General features: G+C 40.2%; 1 long non-coding RNA gene across 1 annotated transcript; it reads right to left on the bottom strand.

The window, feature by feature from the left end:
- Positions 1-8,502: 8,502 nt before the first annotated feature.
- On the bottom strand, positions 8,503-24,945 carry LOC124972122 (uncharacterized). The gene is made up of 4 exons (XR_007106438.1): positions 24,151-24,945; positions 9,869-10,118; positions 9,365-9,499; positions 8,503-8,684 (listed from the first exon to the last, which is right to left on the bottom strand). It is a non-coding gene; the product is annotated as an uncharacterized LOC124972122 (long non-coding RNA).
- Positions 24,946-25,881: the final 936 nt, after the last annotated feature.

Genomic DNA, 25,881 nt, shown 5'->3' with positions numbered 1-25,881 from the left:
TCTCGGGGGTCTCCACTGCAGCTTCAGCTTCTCCTCACATCTCCACACTTTGATTTCTCAGGAGTGACTCTGCTGCACTTTGCCTGGTCTTCCAGGCCTTCCTTTGATATATTGGCAGAAGCCTCCATGACCTCCTAACTCCAGCTTCCTGCATTCTTGCAGAACCACGTGGTTGACACCAAGATCTTCCACTATCTCCAACAGTAGCCAAACCTCCAGGGACCCTTGCTGCAACAGTCTCTTAGTGTCTGGGTGACTAAGCAAGTTGATAAAACTTCCTAGGCCCCCTTGTGCAAGAAAGGTACCCCCACTGGTCTCTTCTCAATAGAATTTTTACTTTTACTTCCTTGAGTCTGAGATGGATATGATTTTGCCAATTCCTGAGATGCCCTCAAGTCATCTTTATTATCGTCTCTGAGCAAAGTTTTTAGCATTTCTTTCGTGGCAGTAATATCTTTAATAAGTGCACTTAGCCCCAGTTTTACCCCTGCCTTTCAAGTTTTTGAAATCTTTCTGCTCTGCTTTCTGTTCTTAAATATCACAATAAACTTGGCTAAAAGCTGCCAGCAATATCCATGCCACTTCCTAAGCTAAGGTTCTTAGAAATTCCTTCTGCCATATTATGAAGTCTGTCACTTTTAAAATCAGTCACACAGAAAGTCTCAGGATACCTACAAAATGCGGACAACTTCTCAGTCAGAACATAACATGAATGGCCTCTAGTTTGATTACCAATAGTGTCCTCCTTTTCCTCTGAACCCTCTTGAGCCCTGCCTTCACTGTCCACAGTCCTATTGGCATTCTGGCCTTCTCAGCTTCCACCAGAATCAGCCATTAAGCTCTGCTTACAACAATCTAAAGCATTTCCAGATTGCACTGCTATACATCTCAAAATTTCTCCAACCAATTCCAAAAAGCTCCAAAAGCTTCAGAATCATATGGTCAGGTTAGTCACATCAACGATCCCACTTCTCTGTTTCTGTTTTAGTCAGCTTTTTCTGCTGCTTTGACTAAATGAGTTGACCAGCACAACTATAGAGGAGGAAAAGTTTATTTGGGGGCTCACAGTTTCAGAGGTCTCAATCCATAGACAGCAGGTTCCACCAATGTTTAGCATATTTTGTTGAAATTATGTGTTTATGTGTCTGACTCTCAAAAAAGTCTACAATCTCTCAAAATCAAGGAATATATTGTTAATCACAGGCAAGTACCTGTCACTTAACAGGCACTCGGTAAATGCTGACCTAAAATGACTCAGATTTCAAGTGTAGACTCTACATTTGATAAAATGTAGACTTGAATTTCAAGACACACAATTCACTTGCTTGGTCCCCAGTAGCTCAATCTATAAAACAGGTACAATAAAGCCCCATGTTCATTCATAAAATGAACATATGAATGTATACTAAAGGATAGGCACTGGTGGTGTGAGTATTGAACAATCAATCAATCAATGCATGTGAGGTCTTCTGCAAATTGTTATACTGTGTTACAAAGTTATTTCTGTCATTTTAGCTTCTTCTTAGTCTCTCTGAATCATAAATAACAATTTTGCTCCATAAAACCAAAGTCTACTAAGCTTTAGCATCCATTAAACTCACCAAGGTATCAGAGTAAGAAGGCAACTGAATTCAATAGGAAGTGCAATGGCCTAGCTGATACTAGAAGTGCATTCTGGGAAAGTGTAAAATAGTGAAAACCCAGTCTGACAGGGCAGTTCAAGTTTCCCAAAGACAAAATCTTCATAGCTAATCACCACTGAGGAAAGGTCTCTGAGCCCCAGTTCTTCTCTCAACCTAACTTCTTCCCCAACCTATGTTCAGGTTGCCCTGGTAAAGGGCATGGAGCCTAGTGGAGCAGGCTAAACTGGTATAAACGATCTGAGTTCCTAAGGTTCATCCCAGATTTACCTCAGGTAAGTATTGAGTCTCCTGAGATTTTTCTGAAGAGGTCACCTTCAAGAGCAACAAGACATCTTAAAGGTCAGCCCTCAGAGCCAAGTAGATTTGCCATGCCTAGGGTATGTAGGCCTAGCATAGTTATAAACCATTCTCTACCATTCTCTGAAGGCTTATGTCCTGTAGGCCTAGAGACCATAAACTCTCCAAAGACCTTAGACTAGAGGTTACTTGAGCCTGTTCTAGGCTCCTACTCTACCACAGAGTTGCTCATCCAGTTGGGTAAATTGAGTTCACAGGTAGTTATCAGAACCTCAAGCTCTATAGGCATCTAGCAATATTTCCATGTAACATCACACCCACCCTTCTAAAGGAATCAATCCCTTATTCATTCAGAAGTAACTCCTAGGCAGAGAAATTACTAGAATTCTTGACAAGAGCCAGTCAAGGAGGGGCAGAAGAATGTTCTTTACATACAGAACTCTCAGAATATACACAGATCCACATTCACCGAAGTAGGTTCCTATCAGTCATCCCCTCTGGATTCTAGCCAATTGATCATATGGGTGATCTCCTTGAAATATCAAAGTTTGCAGTTCTTTGATTAGGGCAGAAAACAACAGATGCATTATCAAGTTATTTCCACACTCAATGCCAAATAGTTAAATTTTCAGGGATCACAATTCAGTCTATGGGACATCTGAATCATTAATTCAGTAAATATTTACTGAGCACCTACTACACTGCTGAAAAACTAGCACAGTGTCATTGAAGGGCTCACAGACTAGTAGAGAACATGGACATATAAACAAAAGAGTTGCGATGTCATTGTATAAAATACAGAAGAATCCCAGTGGTGGATGTAGTTCATTGTGCTTGGAAACCTGAAAACAGCTTTCTAGAGAAGAGGAAAATGTTTTGAAGGATAAAGAGTGGTTCACTGAGCCAGGCACCATGGCACACACATGTAATACCAGCAGCTCTGGAGGCTGAGGCAGGAGGATCACAAGTTCAAAGTCAGCCTCAGCAACTTAGTGGGACCCTAACAACTCAGTGAGACCCTGTCTCCAAATAAAATATAAAACAGGGCTAGGGATGTGACTCAGTGGTTGAGTGCCCCTGAGTTCAATCCCCAGTGCCCCTCCCAAAAGAGAGTGGTTCACTACTCAGACAAGGCAGAAAGCAAAGTCTGAGTAGAAGAAACATGTTAAAAGACACAGAAGAATAATGCTGGAGGCTGAGAAAAGGTGGGGATAGGGGAGTGATGCGAGAAGAAGCTGAAGAAGTAGGAAGAAAACAGATCAATGTGCCAAGCTAAGAAGGTTATATCATTTAGAGAAGCCACCAGAGAGACTATAAATATTTTTTGTTTCATCTTGTTGTTGTTGTTATTTGTTTTTCGCAGTAAAATATCATAACTAGATTTTTAGTTTGGAAAATAACATTGTGTCAGTGAATTGCACTGAAGGGGGTTGTTTGGTCATGGTAAGAGAAAAGACATAGGAAGACAAGATTGGAGATCATTAAAATAGTCTAAATGAGATGTAAAAGTTTGGACCAAAACAGCATGGGAATAAATATAGAATTGACTTGATGAGTGTTTGACTTTTGGGCAGAGGGAAGGAGGAGAAATGATGTTCAGATTTCTGTCATGAGAACTCCAGTCAGATGCTGTTGCCATCAACTAGAAAAGGAGGAGCAAGTTTGCAGGCAGCTGGGCAGAAAGTTTTCAGGTTGAACAGACTGAATTTGGTAAGTCTGTGAAACGAAGACATCCTACAGAGAGTTGAACAGATATGCCTGAAATTCTCAGTATTTTCAGGACTTGAAATAAATATACATATGGAAGTTAATAAATGTGTAAGTAATAGTTCAAATCCTGTGATTACAGAAAAATAACCAAGGGAGAAGATATATATTTATTGCAAAAGAGGATGATAAAAAAGTGGTAGGTCATTTAAGGTGTAGTAAAAATAACTTGCCATAAGATGATCAGAGGTAGGAGAATCAAGATAGTAAGAGATGAAGAAAGTCATGCTGGCCTGTGTGTGGCAGCACAGTCCTGTCATCTCGGTGACTCAGGAGACTGAGGTAAGAGGATCACAAGTTCAAGGCCAGCCTCAGGAAATAAAAACTAGAAATAAATAAATAAATAAAAAGGGTTGGGATGTGGCTCAATGGTAAAGCATATACTATAAACGGTGAACTTTAGTTAATTATCATGCATCAGTATTAGTTCATTAATTGAAACAAATTCACCACACCAGTGCAGGATGTTAGTGGGGAAAAAGGATGGTTAGGAGTGAGAGGGAGGATATGGGAACTCGCTGTACTATCTGCTTGCGCATTTGTATACTCAATACTGTTCTAAAATTTGTCTACCAATTAAAAACAAAAACTTTAAAAAAGAGAGAATGAGGTACTTATATGCACTACAACATTGATGAATCCTGAAAATATTATGCTAAATGAAATAAACCAGTCACAAAAACCCACAGTATGTAATTCCATTTATATGACATATCTAGAATAGGTAAATTTATGAACACAGCATAGATTAATGGTTCTTGAGGACTGGATCAAATTAAGGGAAATGGAGGGTGATTGCTAATGGGTCTGGGATTTCTTTCTGGGGTTTTGAAAACATAGTAAAATTTATTGCAGTGATTGTGGTGATGCTTGTAGAGCTCTGTGAATATACTAAAAATCACCTTGAATGGGTGATTTGTATGATGCATGTTACACCTAAATAACATAGTAAAAGGCTAACAAATTTGAAAATCTCAAAAATGGACAACTTTATAGGAAAATTAGCAAACTGGAATCATAAAGTCAAAAACATTGAAAAAATGGTCTGTTAAAGAATATATCCTCCAATGATTGTTACAATACCTAGACAGTTTTATAAGCAAGTTCTTTCTAACTTATAAGGAACAGATGATTTCCATGCTATAAAAGTGGTTTCCAGTACAGAGCAAAAGAAGCAAATAAGCTCCATTCATTTTGTAAAATGAAAGTTTATACTCTTTAACCATCATGAAATACCAAAATATACAAAGGGCAAAAAAGTAAGTGAAAATACAGATTATAGAATAATAAATTTGATACAAAGATAACTTTTAAAATATGGACAAAAAAACAATAGAGGTAAATGTACCCAAATGAGCATCAACTGTGGTTCTCTCTCTGAGCAGTAGGATCACAGGTGATTTGATTGTTTTCATCTTCCCAAATTTTACACATTTTCTACAATCTACTTTTAAACTCAAGAAAAAATTAAAACTGAAGTGTGCATTTCAGGAGCAAGGAGAGAGAAAAGACAAAAAAAATAATTCTTTCTGCTGCCATTGTGCTATAAGGCATTTATATCAGAGCATTCTGGTACCGCATAACTAAATCCAAGAATTGGTTTTGGATGAATGATAGAACACAGACTAAAACAAACTGAAGAAAGAGCAACATTACAATATAATAAACATGCATAAATAGGTATATAATAAATTTGTGTAATTTTGTTTAAAGTTTAAACAGAAAAATCTGGAAATCAACATATCCAGAGGTTAAGAATTGTTAACTCCTGTTGACAGAAACACAGGTAATGATTACTTATGGGTGTGATTTTTTAAAAATATATCTTGCTATTTTCCAAAAATGTAAAACAAAATTAAGGACCTATAAATATTTCTACTCCTTGTTGTTGGAGGTGGGCAGGCACATTTGACCTGTGTCTGTCACTATGGGAGAACATAGTTCCTGGAAGGAACTAGGAAGGAGCATTCATGGTCACTATTTTCTTCTCCTAGTCTCCAGGGCTGCGCATCAGGGTACTGCCGATGAAACAGTGCAATGATATTGGTCTCTTCATTCACAGCATGCCAGGTGGCCCCTCACCCTGTGCCAACAGCCCCCACAAATTAGGATCATGGACCCCTAAACCTTTAGAGCCTCAAGTCATGTGGAGCCTCTGATAAGAAATAGTCTCTTCTTTGACACAGACATCTTCTTTAGCTCTTTCATCATCTAGACTGTCATCCCTTGGAGTGCCAGGCCTTTGACTCAAATCTTGCTTCTGTGCCTACCCTAGAACCTTACATAGAATATGTATTCAATAAACATTTATGAGAATTTGAAAAGAAGGCAGGTAGTGAAACAGTGTCTTCATGCCTGACTTAGGAGTAGAAAGACATGGATATCAGCAACCCAGAAGCATTTCATCACCTCAGAAAAGCACAACCCATTCCACTACTTGGCTACTTTAAGTATGCACAGTGGCAATAAATCTTATGGATAAGAGTGCCATCTAGTGGAATGGGGTTGGCATAGGCAGTGATGGAAAGGTCAGAACAATAAAACCTGTTTCAAATAGATCTTTGGAAAGAGAATACACAAACCATTACAACAAATGGAGTGATGGGGATGGAGCAAATTGTCTGCGTAAGGACATGGCAGAAGCAAGGTCGATATGGCATGAATATATAAACTTACCTGTGATGCAACAGGTTTGCATGTTTCAAACTGAAGGGCCACGCTCCATTTCATTCCTAGGACTTACAGATGAATTCTGAATCAGCCTTCATGGTACTTACTCCAGGTTCCCATGGATGCTGTGGTACTACCATTAATTTTGAAATTATTTTGCCATTTTTCAACATTATTTCTCTTATTTCATGTGAAGATGAATGCATTTGTCTATTACAAGAAAAATGTGGAAGAAATCTCCTTTGCTAAAATTCATATAATGAAAGGTATGTAAAAACAACTTTTTTCATAAAGAAAACTAATCATTTAAATATTTTCTAGGGGTCCCAAGGCACTGGCTAATCTTCTTTGATGAAAAATGCTTTTTCTTTTGGTACTGCATATTGAACCCATGGAGATTTGCCACTGAGTTACCCCTAGCCCCCTTTTTATATGTTTTTATTTTTTTTTTAATTTTTGAGACAGGGCTCACTAAATTGCCCAGGCTGGTCTCAAACCTGCGATCCTCTGCCTCAGTCTCCTGAGTCACTGGGATCACAAGCATGCACCACTCTACCCAGCTAGAAAAAAAAGCTTTCATGGCAGAAAAACCCAGGTTGAAATGGCATAACTCTTGTCTTTTCCTTTCAAATATATGTTAGATAGTGGTTGTTGAACTGAGTATAGGAAAATTCCTCCATTTCTCTAACAGAATGGAATAAGGCCCCACTGCTTATGCTCACATGTAGCAGATCTGAATGCATGTGTGGGTTACAGGTCTCTGAATTGGTCTAATTGAAAGGATGTTTGTGGTCCACACAATACACTGAAGATAGTCAGTGTGGACCTAGAATTTCATGGAACCACATAGACTTGATGATGCCAAAGGTTTGACACACAGCTTGAGAAGTCCATTCTGAACCATTCATTGCCTTTTAAAGGCAAGGCAAAGGGTTTCTTCTCCCTTCCTTCTTATTTAGTTGATCCAGGAGAGTTAGTAGGCAGCATAAATAGTCTGTAGGATTCACGAGGTCACACTTGGCCTGCTCTTAAACACTAGTGAATAAGAGAGTTTGTAATGAAGTTTTACAATTTCCATAGCACATCCAACTGTTGCAAGTTCCTGACTGACTTCTCTGTCTTTGCTTTTACCTAACTCTGGTTATTTTATATTTATCCTCTAACCCCTGCACAAAAGTCTTCAATGTATCCATATTGTCTATTGAATAAAGTTGAACACCTCAGTATAGCATTAAAAGTCCTCAAAAATATGGTCCCCAAACTACCTTTCCAAATATATTTGACATAAACCTACCACTATGACCTGTACTCCAAGCAAACTAAGCTTCTCATTATTCAAGTGTTAATATATTTTTCATCTCTAGCAATGAAAAAAAAAACAGATCACCCACAAAAGTTGTTAGAATCATTCACAAGTGTTTTACACCCCTGCCCAAAAGAAAAGTATCATCAAACATGCTTTTGTACAAGGTGCTGGCTTTAGAAAAACAGATCCATGGAGGATGAGTCAGAAGTTCATTCTTCTCAGCACCTCACCAGTGTTACTTCAATGCTTGTTCTGATACTGACTAGTCCACTGCTTTCTCAACCTGGAGTTTTGATATTTCATTAGTTCTACCCAAAATCATCTTTTGTATGTGCTTATAAAATTCACCCACTCTATCCCCCAATGGTACAACTTTTCAAAATAAATTTAAGGTAATTAAAATGAACTTGGCTGTGAGAGTTTTAGAGCAATTTTGTGAGGCATTTTGAAATCTTGTGAGATACCCTAGAATGTCCCAAAGATGAAGTTGAGATACAGTCTTCACTAATGTGTTCATCTCTCTGTGCTTTATTGTTTCCACCTAAAAAATGGAAACTAAGAATGTGCCTACTTTCTCCCAAATCTCCCAGCCTGGATATTATGAAAGCACATAATATACACAAAGAATTTTGTTTTCCCAAAAATAAAGGAAATATGTATAACCCACATAAAGCAATTTAACTATAACTCTAAAACATCCTTAACATCCTAAATATTACCAACAAAATGAGACACAATCATATTACTTGATAACCAGAGACATAAGTTTTTTTCAGACCACACAAAGAAAATTTTGTTACTTAACTTACATTTGGAGATCACAATGCTTGGGAAGGTATCTATCCAACATTCAAATAGAATTGACCTTGGAAAGTAACTGGATTACAAGATTTCCTTTAGCTTCTAAAAACAAAGGAGTCCCTTCTGAGGTAGAAATGGAAGCTCAGGATGTTGAGAAGATATCACAATTTCTACTTGGTTCTTGGTTGAAATGTTGCTTTCTGCAGAGAGATTAGAAGGAAAGTGCTGGGAGGCGAGGCTGGAAAAGAAACATAAGGCTCTCTTATAAGGACAACATTTTGTTCCCACAAACTATTTTGTTTGTAATCACAATTCAGCAAATATTTTGATAGAATTCTTTTATTGCAACAGTCTCTAAGATGTCAACTTCAAGCAGGAGTCAATGGAGAATTCCAACATTAGACAGAAACTCTTAACTAGAAAGAAGAGTTCAACATGTTGCCAGAGTGATGGACCAAAAAGAAGGTGACAGATCATCCAGGCTACCGCTTTGCCTCCAGGCTGAGAAAGAAGTCCATCCCAAATAGACTAAGAAAGAGTCTAAGTCATTTTTTATTTTTATTTGTTCTTTTTAGTTAGAGAATAATATGTATTTCATGCTTGTATAAATATATCAAAATAGAGTCTAAGACATTCTAAAAGGATTACATGATGGGATCTGTTATGGACTGAATGAGACTGTTCTCCCCCAGATTCATATATTGAAATCCTAACCTCCAATGTATTAGGAGGTGGAACCTTTGGGAGAAGTTTGGTCATAAGGTGGCACTCTCATGAATGCGATTTAGTGCCCATGGGATTTTGTGGATTAGCTTTCAAAAAAGTGGACTGTTATAAAAGTGAAATTTGACTTCCTCTGCTCTCTATGACTTTTTCTCACCTTTTCACCTGCTGTCATGTTATGACATGGTGTTCCAGATGCCAGCATCATGTCTTTGCATTTCCCAGCCTCCAGAACTGTGAGCCAAATACACTTCTTCTCTGAAAGAAATCTTCATGCAGAAGATAAAAACCCCTGCATGAGATATTGAAAAGATAACTGCATTGTATGATATGAGAGATTAGACCACTTCCAACCCTGGGACTCAGGTGCATTAGAGGGAATGAAACAGTGATTATATTGATCCCTAACCGGTATTCTGCACTTTGAATTTTTCCATTGACTTTCCCCACCCCATTGCAGTTGATTCTCCCAACTGCCTTATATAGTCATAACCATTGGGTTGATTTTAGAGTTGAGACAATTTATGTACAAAGAGGTGAGTGGTCAGATCACACAGCTGGTGAGTAGTATAGCTGAGAGCCAAGCATTCCCTTTCATGATGATACAGGGCTTATGAACAGAGGATGGTTCTCAGTTTTATCTGCAGTCCTATCACCCTACCTGGACAGCCTCCAGGATGCAGACCTTGCAGAAAATACAATATAATCTTGTCTGGAAAAAAACTACACACTTGTTAAAAATATAGTCAAGGGTGTCTTTGGTACTATAGTAGAAAACATGATAATCAGTAGAGCAAATTCTACTCTCAAGGGACTTCATCTTCCCTGGTAAATGTCTCATTTCAGAGTTGTCCACATCCAAAGAGGAACATTTCTCCTGTGCTTTATTGCCAGTGAACATGTATCAGTACCTGAAAAACAGACAGATGATTATTTATGTTTTACTAGAACAATTAGCCTACCAAGAGGAAGTAATGTAAACAGCAACCCTACTGTAAACTTCAAAATGACCAGAGGTTAGTAGTGCCTCATTCATTCCAACTCTAAAACTACATAAAAGATGACTAATTTTCATCTTTGCTATATCTAGGAGGAACTAGTTTTCAAGCCTAATAAATCTAATATTAACTTACATAATTCTTTACCTTTTCCACACTAAAACAGAGTTCAGGGAAATGATGCAGTGATATAAGCCTCCCTCAGTTTCAGTTATATTTGTTGATCTTTCAGAATATTTTTCTTAAAGAGCAGTGATGAATTTATCTGAAAAGGACTTTCTTAAAATGTCTCCCTACTGGGGCTGTGGTTGTAGCTCAGTGGTAGAGCACTTGCCTAGTACTTACTTGTGAAACTCTGGGTTTGATCCTCAGTATGATGTAAAAACAGATAGATAAAGTAAAGGTATGTCCATCTACAATTTTAAAAATTTAAATAGAATAAAAACTGTCTCCCTAATTCAGTAGTTTCTAAAGTTCCCTAAAAATAGCTTTAATTATCAAATACCTATTATATAGGTATATTTCTAATTATGAATATGATGGAGTACTTTTATATAAGACTAATCCTTCCACTGAAAATAACCAGGAAAGCCAGGTAAAATTTTAAAACATCTGATTGAGCACATTAAAGCAAAGATGAGGCAAACATGAAAGAGGATATTCTGCAGCAACTTTTTCCTCTGGGATATTTGCTGTTTCTTGCCATCAGGCAAGGGGGTAGGGATATGAGAGAGGGCCTGGATTGAGGGCCTCTACTATGAGGAGAGAAGCAACAGAGCTTTGGGTAGTGTCTTAGAGATGGAGATATTAGAGACTTGAGGAATGAGGATTCTGGTGAAGAGTGAAGCAGAGACTGAGCTCAAGTTTCCCCCTCAAGATAGTTACAGAATTATGCAGTTACGTTAACCAGAAAATCAAGAAAGCAACTTTCAAACTGGAATTTTACACCACCAAAAATATCTTTCAAAAAATGAAGGGAAGATTTTGGGATGAGAAGTGGCAGTAATGCCATCAGGATTTTGAATCTCTCTGAATCACCTATTTTTAAAATGGATAGAATGCTTGAATATTTTTAAAAGCATAAACAACATTTACAATAAAACTAGGTGACTAGGTACCTCAATGAAGCCAAAATATGAACAGATGGAGAAAATTCACTAATAGGCATGAGAGAATATGGTACCTAATTCTAAGTGGAAGCAGAAGGAATAAGTGATTGCATCTGAATTCTTGAAAATGGGAGTACCCCCAAACAGTCAACATGTACTTACTTTCAAAGAACAGTAGAATACTCTAACATTAAAAATCACAGAAGGAAGACTTCTACACATTCCAGAATGTGAATAACTACAGGAGTCTGGAGGGCCAGACAGGTCTGGATTCAAGAAAACCAAAAACTTCATCAATCAGAAGCTAGCTTCCACTCTGGGAAAGCAAGAAACATCACAACCATAGTGCAAACAATAAAGGGGTCCAACTAACTTCAAATCCATGGATTATTTCCTACATTTTGGAGAGCTGAGTTTGCATAACAACAGTTTTGCCCTATACATGAAGAGATATGGTCACTGCAGGAAGAGAGATGTGAGCACTCACTTATTTTGGGTAAGTTTACTGAAAATCAGTAAGAAGAGTTCAGCTAGAAATATTCGTGAACTAGCAAAGGTAAAAGGTAGGCTGACAGAACAGTGTGAATCCTCCAAGAGCCTCAGAAATTGGAGGAACTGCAATCTCTTCCAGCGTCTTTCTCCATGAACCCCACTGGGTTCTTGAAGAACAGACTGGAAAGAGCCTTAAGAAGGAATCCACTGAGGTGCAGACCTTAGAGAAAGGAACATCAGCCATGCAGAAGAGATATCTCCCATGAATTATCCCCATCTCCTCTAGGAAAAAAAATGCCTTATTCTCTGGAGGAAAGGCAGCAAACTTTGTCACCCTTAGGATGTTGGAGGAAACTATCTGCACCTAGGAGAAGGAAACAAGAAAAAATATTACTCTTAAAGGGAGGGGAAATGTATGCACTGGGCCCAGAACTACATAAGGAGAGAAGCAAAAGATAATCAGATGATATCTCCAACATCCAGGGACAAAATATCTGAGACTGCAGATTAAGCAGAAAACCAGAAAATGTCATGTTCCCAATTCCCCACAATACTAAACAAATAATTTCAAGTAACATGAATATTCTTGAAAGGGGACAAAGGAAGAAGAGCATTAGAGAATACCTAAGGAAAAAAGTATAAAGAGAAGACCTAAAGACCAGGGTCAAAAAGACATTGCTCTGTAAAACCAACTCTCACCATAAACATAAGGAATTGTTACAGGAACTTAAAGCCTGTGGGTATATGGAGGATAGACACAATCAGGTTGACTCAAAACTCTGTTCTAAATACCCAGCAGAATGAAGAATGAGGTACCTGTTTCTAGGTCTAAAAATTATTTACCTCAGTCTCTAACATCCTACATAAGATGCTCACCTTAAAAAAATCAAGACATACAAAGTTTCAAGAAAAATCACAATCCCAAGAAACAAAGCAATTGTCAGAACCAGAATATGGTATGACACAGATGATGGAGCTATAAGACAAGGACTTTTAAATGATTATGATTAACATGCTAGAGCCTCCCCCAGAAAAGCTTAAAATCATTCAAGATCCACAGGTAAATGAAGCAGTGAAATGAAAACCTAAGAAAGAACTAAATGATAATGCTACGAATGGGAAAAATACAATAGCAGAAATACCTAATACCTTCAACAAGCTCACCAGTAGTCTTAAAACTGATGAAGAGGCAGGCTTGGAGCCACATGCCTGTAATCCTAGCAGGAAGATCACGAATTTGAGGCCAGTCTGGGCAACTTATCAAGACCCTGTCCCCCCAAAATTGAAAAACTATAAAAAGGGCTGGGGTATAGTTCAGTGTTAGAGCACACCTGGGTTCAATCCCCAGTACAAAACAAACAAAAAACAATCAAAGAAAAAAATCAGTGAACATGAGGATCAGTCAACATAAATTACTAATATTGAAATATAAAAAAGTAGAAGTAAAAAAAACAGAAGAGTTCTAATATATCTCAGACTAATATAAATTAAATTCCAAAAAGAAGAGTGGATGGAAAATGATTTTATTTTATTGCTTTTTAATTTATGAAGGCATGAGTGAGAATTTTTCAAAATTAATTGATAGATACTATACCATAGATGTAAGTAGTACAAAGCCCCCAGTAAACCATTTCTAGGCACATTATATTCAAACATCTGAAAACAAAACAGGAAAAAAAAATCTTGAAAGCAGCCTATGTTAGTTGGTTTTGCAATACTACAGTGAAATACCTGAGGCAGACTAACTTTATAAAGGAAAGAGGTTTATTTAGCTCAGTTTGGAAATTCAAGGGTATGGTTCTGACATCTGCTCAGTCTTGGTGAGGGGCCTCCTTGCTGTGTCATAGCATGGTGGAAGTAATGGGAGGTACAAGTATGGAAGCAAGAAATTACTTGACAAACAGGAAGTCAGGAAGTTAGAAAATTTAGTGGTCCCATTGTGTGTGTGTGTGTGTGTATAAAATTTTGGGGGAGGCCACTGGGGATATTGATCAAATTAGATTTTTATGACAACTCTCATGAGAATGTTATGATTTGGATATCAATACCCCCCAAAGCACAGTTTTGAAGGGTTGGTTCCCAATGCAGCAGTGGTCAGAGTTGGAACCCTTGGGAGGTGATTGGATCATGAGGTGTCTAACTTCATTGATGGGATAGTCTATTAATCAATTCATAACAATGACTACTGAGAAGTTGTAGAAACTTTAGTAGGCAGAGTCTAGTTGGAGGAAGGGGTCATTGGGAGTATATTTTCAAAGAGTATATTTTGTCACTGTCCCTTTTTACTCTCCTTCTAAAAATATTTTCATTGGCGCATAATTAAACATTATAGTTGGATTCTTTATGCCATATTTTCACATGCATATGACATAATTTGATAAAATTCCTGTGCCTTCCATTTCCCTCCCCTCTCCTCTCCCCTGATCCACTTGTCCTACTCTACTGATCTCCCTTCTATTGTTATTTTTTAGTGAATTATGATTACATATATACATATATACACACATACAAATATATATGTAGGATTCATTGAAGTATGGTCTTACATGGACATAGCATAATTTGGTAGATTTTGTACCTCAGTACTTACCCATGCCCTCCCATCTTTCCTCCCTCTATATTACCTTCCTCTACTTTTTCAGCCTCCCTTCTATTTTGATGAGATTCCCTTTTACATTTCTTGTTTCTGTCTTCAGCTTCCATGTATGAGAGAAAACAGACATTCTGAGTCCAGCTTATTTTACTTAGCACGTTGTTCTCCAGTTCCATCCATTAACCATCAAAAGAAAAAAAAATATTATTCTGTGCTGAGTAAAATCCATTGTGTATATACCACATTTTCTCTATCCATTTGTCTGTTTATGGACACCTAGGCTGGTTCCATAATTTGGCTACTGTAAATTGTGTTGCCATAAACATGGGTATGCATTTATCACTATAGTATGCTGATTTAAGATCATTTGGATAAATAACAAGAAGTAGGATAGCTGGATCATATGGTATCTTCATTCATATACATACATATATATATACACATATATGTATATACATATATAATTTTTTTGGCACTGGGGATTGAACCTAGGGGTGCTTATCCACATACCCTGCCCTTTCTATTTTTTATTTTGAGACAAGTCCTCACTGAGTCACTGAGGTTGGCCTCAAATTGGGATCCTCCTGCCTCAGCCTCCTTTGTCCCTGGGATTACAGGCATATGCCACCATAACCAGCTTCCTACCTAGCCTTTTGAGGAATCTACATACTGCTTCCCAAAGTGGATGTACCAATTTGCAGTCTACCAAAATACATAAAGGTACCTTTCCCCTCACATCCTCACCAGGAATCATTGTTATTTGTATACTTGATGATTGCCATTCTAATGAATGAAATGAAAGTTATTTGTTTCCATGATTTTTAAGGGTGTTAAACATTTTTTTCACATATTTACTGACCATTTGTATTTCTTCTTGGAAGAAATTTTTTTTAAGTTCAGTTGCCCATTTATTGATTGGGTTATTTGCTTTTCTCAGGTTAAAGTTTTGATTTATTTATATATTCTTGATAATAACCCCTCATTGGAAGAGTAACTGGCAAAGATGTTCTTCCATTCTGTAGTCTCTCTCTTCATACTCTTAATTTTTTTCATTTGCTGTGCAGAAGCTCTTTAATCTGATGCCATCCCACGTGTTGATTCTTGGTTTTCTTTCTTGAGCTTTAGGGTCTTGTTAAAGAAGTCAGTGCCTGTACCAATATGTTGGAGTGTTCACCCTGTTTTCTTCTAGCAAATGCAGTATTTCTAGTCTAATTTGTAGCTCTGATCCACTTTGAGTTGGCCTTTGTGCAGAGTGAGAGAAAGGGACTTAGTTTTATTTTTCTACATATGGATATCTAGTTTTCCAGCTCCATTTGTTACAAAGGTTGTTTTTTCCTCCAACATATATTTTTGAAACTTTTTGTCAAGTATCAAATGGTTGTAAGAAGGTGGGTTTGTCTCTGTATCTTCTATTCTTTTCCACTGGTCTTCATGCCTGTTTTTTGAAATATACTTTTAGTTGTAGATGGACACAATAACTTTTTCATTTTATTTTAATGTGGTGCTGAGGATTGAACCCTGTGCCTCACACATTAAGCAAGTGCTCTACCACTGAGCCACAACCCCAATCCCATCATGCCTGTTTTTAATGCCAGTACCACATTGGTGTTGGTAATATAGCTCTGTAATATAATTTGAGGTCACATATTGTGATGCCTCCAGTATCTCTCCTTTTTTTTTCTTTTTTGGTCCTGGGGATTGAACTCAGTGGCACTCAACCAGAGTGGCACTCTATGAGGCACTTGAGCCACATCCCCAGCCCTATTTTATATTTTATTTAGAGACAGGGTCTCACTGATTGCTTACCACCTAGCTTTTGCTGAGTCTACTTTAAACTCATGATTCTGCTGCCTCAGCCTCCTGAACTGCTGGAATTGCAGGCATGCATCACCATCCCCAGCTCATATTTTGATCTTATAATCTCAGCACTTTGCTGAATTCATTTATCAGCTCCACAAGTCTTTTGGGTTTTCTAGATATAGGATCATGTCATCAGCAAAGATAATTTGAATTCTTCTTTTCCTATTTGTATCCCTTTAATTTCCTTCTCTTGCCTGTTTGATGTCTAGAGTTTCAAGAAATATATTGAGTACATGTGGTAAGAGTGTGAATCCCTGCCTTGTTCGTGATTTCAGAGGAAATGCTTTCAGTTTTTCTCCATCCAGCATATGTCTTTGGGTTTGGCATTGTTGAGCTAAGTTCCACAAATCTCTAGCTTCTTCAATATTTTTAACATGAATAGGTGATGGATTTTTGTCAATGGCTTTTTCTTTTTTCACAATTTTTATTCCCACATTAAAGTTGTACATGACAGTAGGATTTATTTGTTGTTACATATTCATACATGCACACAATATAATTTGGCCAATATCACTCCCAAGCACTTTCCTCCCTATCTCTTGCTCCCATCTCCTGGTCCCTTTCCTCTACTTTTGGGCAGAAGTAGTGAGCTAGAAGTTATCAAAAGAAGGTCAAAGCAGTGTTCTATTAAGTACCAGTTATTGGTTGTATTAACTTTGTGAATATCCACTAATTCATTCACTTAATACTTGGCATTTTTCCTGTTTGCGAATCATGTTTCCCTTAAAAATGTTTTAAAAATGGTATATGTATACTTTTCTTTTCAAAATTCATGTTTACTTGTAAGATTCTCTGACTCCAGGGAGAGGAATGAGAATTATATATGAAACATTTGTTTTTGATTAGACAGAAGGAAGAAACTTTTGATCACCTGCATTATCATGAATAGTTCCAGAGGTTTCATAACAACTAGGCAAGGTAGGTATTTTATTTCCATTTTATAGATGAGGAGACCCCATGGACAAGAAGATGAATGGTTTCAAGTAGGATTCTCTAATTCCAGCATTTCTAGAATGAAAAACTAAGGGAACATCAAAGAGAGTAAGGTCTCTACAGAGTATCTAGTCCCAAAAGGGAAAGGGATTATTAGTTCAAGATTACCCATTTACTGAAAAACAGAGGACTAAAACATCAGTCACTTGAGTGTCATCCAGTGGACAACATACCATGACTGTAATTAATAGACAAATCATAAAAACACTTTATGGAATAGAAGGAAAATACTGAATTGAGACTTGAAATGCCTGGATTCTGTCCCAGTTTTGCCAAGTAAGCTTGACTTCCCCCCTCAGGGTTTTAATTCCCCCACCTGTGAAATATGAGGTGACAACAATAAAAACAACAGGAAGTGGCAAAACTTGGATCCAAGACTGAGGCAAAGATAGGTTTTGTGGGGGCTGAAGCTTATAATATATGGGGCCCTCTTTAAGAATATGAAATTACCAAAATAAAATTGGGAACAAAATAAATATCCATTTAAACTGAGAAAAGAAATACAAGGGGCTGGGGTTGTAGCTCTGTGGTAGAGTGCTTGCCTAGCATGTGTGAGGCCCTGGGTTCAATTCCTGACATTACTTACAAATAAATAAAATACAGGTCCAGCAGCAACTAAAAAAAATTTAAAAAGAAAAAGAAATATAAGAGAATACACATTTGAAAAAGTTAACAAATGTTAGCAACATTTCAAAACAAAAATGAATAACATAATAAATAATGGCATATCTTCATTAATTAACTGTAGTGTTATTTCTACTCTTGTTGGTTATAGTTGGAAAATCAGAGGACTCAGCATTTATTACATTTATTTATTAATTACAGCAAAGAAGTCAGGACACAGCAGGATTACAAGGGGAAAAGGCACAGGTTAAGTCTGGAGGAACCAAATGCAGACCTCCTTCCGTTATCTCCTTCCCCTGAGGGGCTACCCACCCAGATAATACTTTATCCTCAGCAACAAAACTGCAGTGATGTGTGCGATTTTTCTGCCCAGAGCAGCCCAGACTTAGTACCCACAATTTATACTGGGGGCTAGTCATGTAGGCACCCTCTGCTTAACATGTGACAAAATTCTACTTTCAGAAAGAAAGTGGTGGATCAGCATAAATTATGTTCTTCATACAGACATCTAAGCAAGCAAAATCAGTCTTAGTTAACTGTTGACTAGGGATACTCCAAAAGTCAAATTCTCAGAAAACAGCACAGGGCCAAAATTATAAGCAGGTCTTTCTGAGGTCAACAGTCTCAGGCCTGTTAGATTGACTATATTCTGTATACTATTTGATGTTTCTAGCTACAACCACAGGAATTCTGAAAAATGCCATTTCATACAACCCCCAGTCAAATATTAAAATAAACGTACATGGTATTTATAGTTACATATACAGCACACTGAGTATATTCCTGAGAGGAGATATTTTGTTTAGAAATGAGAACTGAATCTTCCATTTCCAACTTCACACATCTGATTTCCACAGACTAGTTTCTGGCTCTATATATTGTGAACCTTGCTTCTTCCACTGATAACATACCTTTGGTGCCAAGTTACATAAGGCACAGTGACATCACAATATATACTGCAGCTCTGCACCTCTTGTCCTGACACTGGATGTGGTTGGCACAGCAAATAGAAGTATTTCTGAAGCTATTCCAATCCAGGGAAGCTAGCTATAACTTGAAAATATTCAGAATTGGTTGGGAGCCCCTGAAATATATCTTTCCAAATCCAAAGTGAATGTATCCCAACTTAATGTTCCCTTAGTTAGATTCCCCCAAATGTCATTGCTTTGCTACCCAGCATGAAGGCAAGAGTGATGGAGACAGGAGAATGGAAGAGAAGTGTCCTGAACTGTTTGAGTTAAACATCTTTTGTAGGGATGGGAATTTAGTTCAATAGTAATGTGCTTTCCTAGCATTCATGAGGTCCTGAGTTCAATCCCCTGCACAACACACATACATACATATATAGACAGAAACTATGTTCAGTTGACTGTGCATCTGCATGTGGTCCAGAGAAACAACATGAAGACCAAAACTACAAAGCTATCTTTACTTCATGGCTGAGGTGGGAAATCTAGAATGAGATTCTTTGAATACTGGGTAGGTAGCAGGAGGAAAGTTTCAGAGGAGATGGGCTTCTTGGACTAAAACTAGAGAGAAGTTTTTCTGGGCAGACAGAATTGAATTGAGCAATCCATGAACCACAGAAATATCTAAGAAAGACACCCACCTAACTTTGTCAAGACCAAAATCCTGAACTGCAAAGTCACAGCATCAAATGTTTCCTGAGCTTGAAAGGGCTTTCTGTGTACTATGTTTCAACACAATCACCGTCATCAACTAAAGGGAAAATTACCATGTATGCAGTCAAAAACACTAAGTCCTGCCTCAACCACTTACTGTGTAAGCAAAAACAAATCACCTCCCCTCTCTGAATCTCAGCTTCCTCATCTCTAAAGTGGAGAGGATGATAATGTGGCTTGTGAGTCTGGGGAGAAATCAAGGCAAAACTAAGATGAGAAAAAGTACCAACAAAGGTATTCTTTCTGGGCCAGAACATGACACAGAACTCAAGGACTAACATGCTATAAACTGCAAGTTCCTGTATGAATATTAGCTTTGATTTATCACAGAGGGGAAACTGGTACAGCTCTCTATAAACAGGTGAAGCGCTCAGAAAACATTCACTCTCACTGGCTCTTTCCTTTATTACAAGCAGTTCAAAGCTCTGGTCTTATTGATATTTTCAGAGGAAAATTGGCAATAATATTGTGGAAATAATTTGATATGATTAAAAATAATTCTACAAGTAAAAAGTACTCTGAAAAGTAGCTTTGCTAGAAAGGGAGCAGTAAAGGAGGACAAAGGGACAATAGTAAACATCAAAATTTCTAAATGAGAGGGATGAAAGCAAGGGTTATCTGCTGACTACAGATGACACTGGCATGCCATAGTTTCTTTACCAATCCTGTCCAGGCCCTGGTTGATCCTAGTAGGAAACTGAATACAAGAGAAATTAGTAGCAAAATAAAGAGTATGTGGACTCTAAAGTCACAAGGCACTGGACTACACAAATCCACAGAAGCAAGTGACAGTCGTGTTGATGAAAACTGGCCCCCCAGGCATTCTGGAAAATCTATCAGCATTGTCTCTAAAGTGGATGGATAAAATGTATATGCTGGACACGGCAGTCCCCAATTACAGTACTAGGGATAAAAGGATGTAGAACTAGGGATTAAGGATGGATCATTTGGACAGTTGTGCAACATAGCACACTTTCAACCTCCTTGCATTTGGCTTCTCCTCTCAATCAAGAAGGCATGATTCATAGTTAAGTAAATGCAGCTGACTCTTGGATGTCACCATAAACTTTACATTGTAAAATGTACACTCTTTTAATTCAAGTGCACCAGGACTTACTTCAATCTGAGGGATATGTGGACCAGCTCATGAACAACAACACAATGCAAATTCCTCAATCACATTGCACTGGTGATAGAAGTTGAACTGATCACTGAGGTATAAAGCAAGGGAATAGGAAATGAGGTGTGTAATAAAGTGGCTTGGTCCAGGTCATACTCAGGTCCTAGGACAAGCCCCACACGTCACGCTGGCAGGATTAGAGTGAACATACTCGGTAACCAATTTGTTTGGCAGCTTTACAGACTGTGTTGGCCAATCCTGAGTTTAAATACTAACTCCCCCTTCTCAACAAACTGTGAGAGCTCAGCCAAGTCCCTTGAGCACTGTGCTTTCAGTTTCATCTGTCAAATACACCTAATGTCACCAATCTCAAGAGGATGATTCAAGCAACAAAATACATAAGATGTGGAAAAGGCTTTTGCCCCCACTTCACTTAGGTTACTCTTCCTTTATGCTTCTGATCTTCTGTCCTCCTAGGCAAAGCTGACTTGTCCGGAATGCACTCCTGTATCACCACCTTCAAAATACTGCCCATTTTTCAGAGCAGAGCTGAGCCAGGCTCCCTCTGAAGGCTTCCTGATTTCCCTGAGATAGATCCTGGCCTCTCCTGAGGCCCTATAGTACCTCACAGATAATTTTTTCTGTTGACGGTGTCTGATCATACCTCAAACGAGACTAACAGGCACACTTACCTTTCCTACCCCAAATAGCACAGAAGGGATTTCAGTCACGACCTGTCTTATTCATGTGACAAATCTAACATGGTGTGGTAGAGACTCCAGGGAGTGCTGATGACTGCCATCATCAGTCACCATCTCCTCTGGAAGAGGTGGACTCTAAGGACAGTACAAAGGTGAACTGGGCAGGATCCTTGTACTGAGACAGATTCTACTGGAGTTGGGGTAACGGGCACATAAACACACACAACAGAAACCACCCGAGGTGGCCTTGCACAAAAGGAGCAACCACAGACAGGTTTCAGAGGGTATTCAGGAAGAAGGAGCCCTCACTGAAGCTCGGGGGTCCAATGTCCAAAGCATTTCTCCTGAATAGAAACTGTACTTTCAGAAACGGGAGCATCCCAAGAAGCTGAGCCAAGGGTCAAGGAATTTCCTATCAGTGCCTCTCAGGATGGAGAATTTTGCCAGTGTCAAGAGCTGGGCTAAATGCTTCTTAATGGAGGATGATTTTGCCCGCAGGGGAACACTTCTCAAAGGCTGCTATTATTTTGGGTTTTCATACCTTGGGGAAAGTGCCACCTTTATCTAGTGAGGACAGACCAGGAATGCTGCTAAATATCCTATTTTGCACAGGACCCCACAACATAGAAAGGTCTGGTCCCAAATGTCAAGAGTGCCAAGGTTGAGAAAGCTTTCATAGAAATGGGAAATACAACCTTCAACAATTTCTACTTAAAACTACTACATCTCACACCAACAGCAAGCACAGTTTCTTTTAGTAATATCTTACACCACTCAAGAAAGCAAGGAGAAAATTCCCGAGCAAAAAGGTAGGGCTGAGTCTGGGACCTGTAACTATCCAACATGGCATGCTGCTGGGAATAAGTGGTTGGCCATTTCTGAGACCAAAACTGATATTTTGGTGTCCTCTGGAGCACTTGACAATTTGCCCAAAGAAACCACTGTTGTAACTTCAACCCCTGCACATTTCAGAGGCTCAACAGTGATATGAAAGGTTATACCTGCATTCATAAGCAGAGAGTTCAAAGCAATCTCACTCACAATGGTACACTTACTTCCCAATTAATCAAGCTTGTGATTATGATAAACAAAAGTGTATACAAGGCAAATGTTAAAGTGTGTTGTCAGGAAGGTAAGAAAATGAAAAGAATAAAACAGAGTGTCCCTCTCCTTCAAAGTTATTGAACCTGCTTGTATTCCATTAATCCAACAAATAGAGAACATGAGCTCAGAAGCTCAAGTTCCCCAAGGAATTGTTAATGCACAAAACCTGAGCACCAACAGTTTAACAGGGGCTTCCATGCCTTACTTTGCAATGAGATCCAATCAAAGGAAACTGCTCTAAGCCTCATTTCTTGATTCTTTGAGACCCTGCTTTATGAAGGTGGCTTCAAATAAGGGGAACATTTCCTCCCCAAAGCACTTTTGGTATTATCTGGAGGCATTTTTGATACTTACACCTTGAACGTAAGGGGAGCTATGATTGCTATCTACTGGATAGAGCACAGGAATGTTGCTCAATGTCCTACAATGCACAGAACAACCCCCTGCACACAGAGCAAACGATGATCTGTCCATGACCAGGAGCAAACTCTAGCTAGTGTCATTTCATCCACCAAGCGGATCTCTGTCCCAAAGCTTTCTCTAAGCAGCATTCTTGTTGGGTGCTACAACATTCCTTGGTCACCCTTCCTAAGCACTGTCTTCATTGCCTACCCTCCTCTTCAGAGGCAGCATGTCCAGAGACAGCGGGTTAGGGGACCACGTTGCCAAACCTCACCTGGCCCCGGACACAGCTCCAGCTCAGCCATGCAGGAAAAGCCTGAACAAACCAAACTCCTTTATTTGGGACACAAGTGGCAGTCACCCTGCTGCACAACTCAGGGCATCACAAGGGGAAACCTGACTGAGAGGATCTGGCCCCGACACCTTCTTTCTCCTGCCTTCCCTGGAATAAACTTCAGAACTAGACAGCTCATGTCATCTCTGCAAACCTCACTGCAAAGTCAGGTAAAAGACTTGGAAGCCTCATCACAAGCCAAGAGAAAGGGTACCCTTAAGTTTTCTCCAGAGGAAAGAGACACATGTTCAGATCGGCGAGGATAGATGCACATGGAAGGGATGAGCCTAGTCATCCGGGGAAGGATCTTCCTGAGCCAGAGGCTGCAACTTCTCATCTCTTTGCCCCTGCAGTATGCATACTCCTGGCCCATCAGAGGCACACAAGGTTTTGTCAGATTGCTGACTGGTCAAATGAGATTATCAATTAATTTTCCTAGGAAGAGAACCCAAAGCTTGCCAGTACAAATGCTCAGTGAAACCCAAGAGAAGGCACTGACTTGCAGTGATCAGGATGCAGCCCAGACTCCTTTACCCACCCTTGTAAGTTGGGCCCCATCCTGTTTCCCAGCCTCCTCTCCTACAGTCTTGCTCCACAAAGGTGTCTGATCCACTCACAAACACTCTTTGCATCCCTGGGCTATATCTAATCCTCTCAGCCTGCCCTCCTCAGGTCTGATTCAACAAAATCTAATTCCAGCTACTAGGGAGGCTGAGGCAGGCCAGGGCAATTTAGTGAGAACCTGACTCAAAACATAATACAAAGGTCTGGAGATGCACCTCAGCGGTAGAGGACAGAGAGAGAGAGAGAGAGAGAGAGAGAGAGAGAGAGAGAGAGAGAGAGAGAGAGAGAGAAGGGGGGGGGGGGAGGGGGGAGGGGGAGAGAGAGAGAGAGGGGGAGAGAGACACACACACAATGATTTGAGTCTCACCTGGAAAACCTGGTTGTCTGAGACCTTCCTAGCCCCTAACCCAGAGGTAGCCATTCTTTCCTCTTAACAATTATCTAACTAATGCTGCCTAGGTTCAGGTTCCAGGGTTCAAAGTTCAGCCTGGAAGATGCCCCTACCTGCACTGTGAGTCAATGTGAAAAAGGGCTGGGGATGTGGCTCTGTGTTTAAGCGCCCCTGGGTTCAATCTCTAAAAAAATAAAAAATAAACCCTCAACTATTTCCCATAAACCTCCTTGCTCTTCCCTTACCCCTCCTACAGTGATGCCCCCAATCCTGCTACAGTAAGGACTCACAGGCCCACACTTCTTCCCTCACCTCCTAACCCAGCTCTCACACCTGTGCACAGGCCACTCTGAAACCTCAGCACTCACGAACCCTTCCCTACTCCTCCCATAAATCCACCCCACTCTACCTGGTACTCTCAGTTCCGCCCACAACTACTACATAGTAACTCACAGCCTGGCCCTGCTTCCAAGCTCCATCTCCTATTGCGGCATTTGTGGGCACGTTCCCAAGGCATTAAACTCAGCCCCATCCCAATTCCTACCTGGGTAGGAACAGCCCTGCCTCGCTTCAGTCTTAAACTCCAAATCCTACCCTTCAATCGGGACTTTAACCCAAAATTTGGGACTCAGCCCCGGCCTGCTCTTCCCGCAGCCACTCCCAACTCCGCCCTGCTCAGGAGCTCCAACTGCACCCCCAACTGCTACTTCATCACTCAGCCCATCAAGTTCCTAAGCTCCAACTTCCCTGCCCTCAGCCCGGTTCCTATGGAACTCAGCACTCAGCCCCGCCCAGCTCCTCCTGAGGCACGCCCCACACCCTACATCACTCTTCCAGCCCCGCCCAACTCCTCCCACAGACCTGCTCTCGACTCTACTTCACTACTCACAGCCCCGCCCAAAACTCCCACCTCACTCCTTGTAGCCACGCCCAGAACAACTAGTTTTCCCAGCCCCGCCCAGCTCCTCCTCGCAGCCCCACGCAGAACCCAGAACTCCTACCTCACTTCTCACAGTCTGGCACAGATCCACCCGACGCCCTGCCAGCTCCTCCCACACACACGGCCCCAACTCCTACCTTACTCCTCAGCCCCGCCCACAAGTCCTTCTCACTCCTCGCAGCCCGGTCCCAGTCACCCAGCAGCCCCGCCCCTAACTCCTGCCCCACTCCTAGAAACCTACCTCAGCTCCCCGAGAGCCCCCCTCCCACCTCACTCACAGCAGCCCCGTCCAGCTGGTACCTCGGCAATGTCCCCAAGCCTACCTCCACACTCACACCCCGCCCACAACTCCTAACTTAGCGCTCTCTCAAAGGCCGGCCCTCGGCCCTTCTGCTCTCTAAGCTCCAACCCTACCCGCAGCACCCTTCCCGACATTCCCTGAGGCTGGCCTCATCCCACCCTTTTCTTTTTCTCCCTCGGGTCGTTTTCTAACTTCTACTCCCCTTTCCTAGTCGCGGGGCTGCAGACCCCGGACCTGGTGTCATGGACCAGCGCTTCAGGGCCTGGCGAGTCCCACAGCATCTCCTAGTGGCCGGTTGGGGTGGAAGTGCGTGATCGCGTAAGTGCGTGATTACATCAGCGCGTGGCTACCTACCCCCGGCACGTGGCTACAGCCGGTCGGCCTGATTGGCTGAGTACTCAGGGACTGCCCACGAGCGTGGAGGGTACGTAGACACGTGTGGTCGTGCGTGCTTGCGAGAGTACGT

This window comes from Sciurus carolinensis, chromosome X, assembly GCF_902686445.1.
Source record: "Sciurus carolinensis chromosome X, mSciCar1.2, whole genome shotgun sequence".
NCBI classification, from domain to species: domain Eukaryota; kingdom Metazoa; phylum Chordata; class Mammalia; order Rodentia; family Sciuridae; genus Sciurus; species Sciurus carolinensis.
Note: the sequence above shows the minus strand (reverse complement) of the source record. Positions and strands in the feature narration are given on the sequence as shown.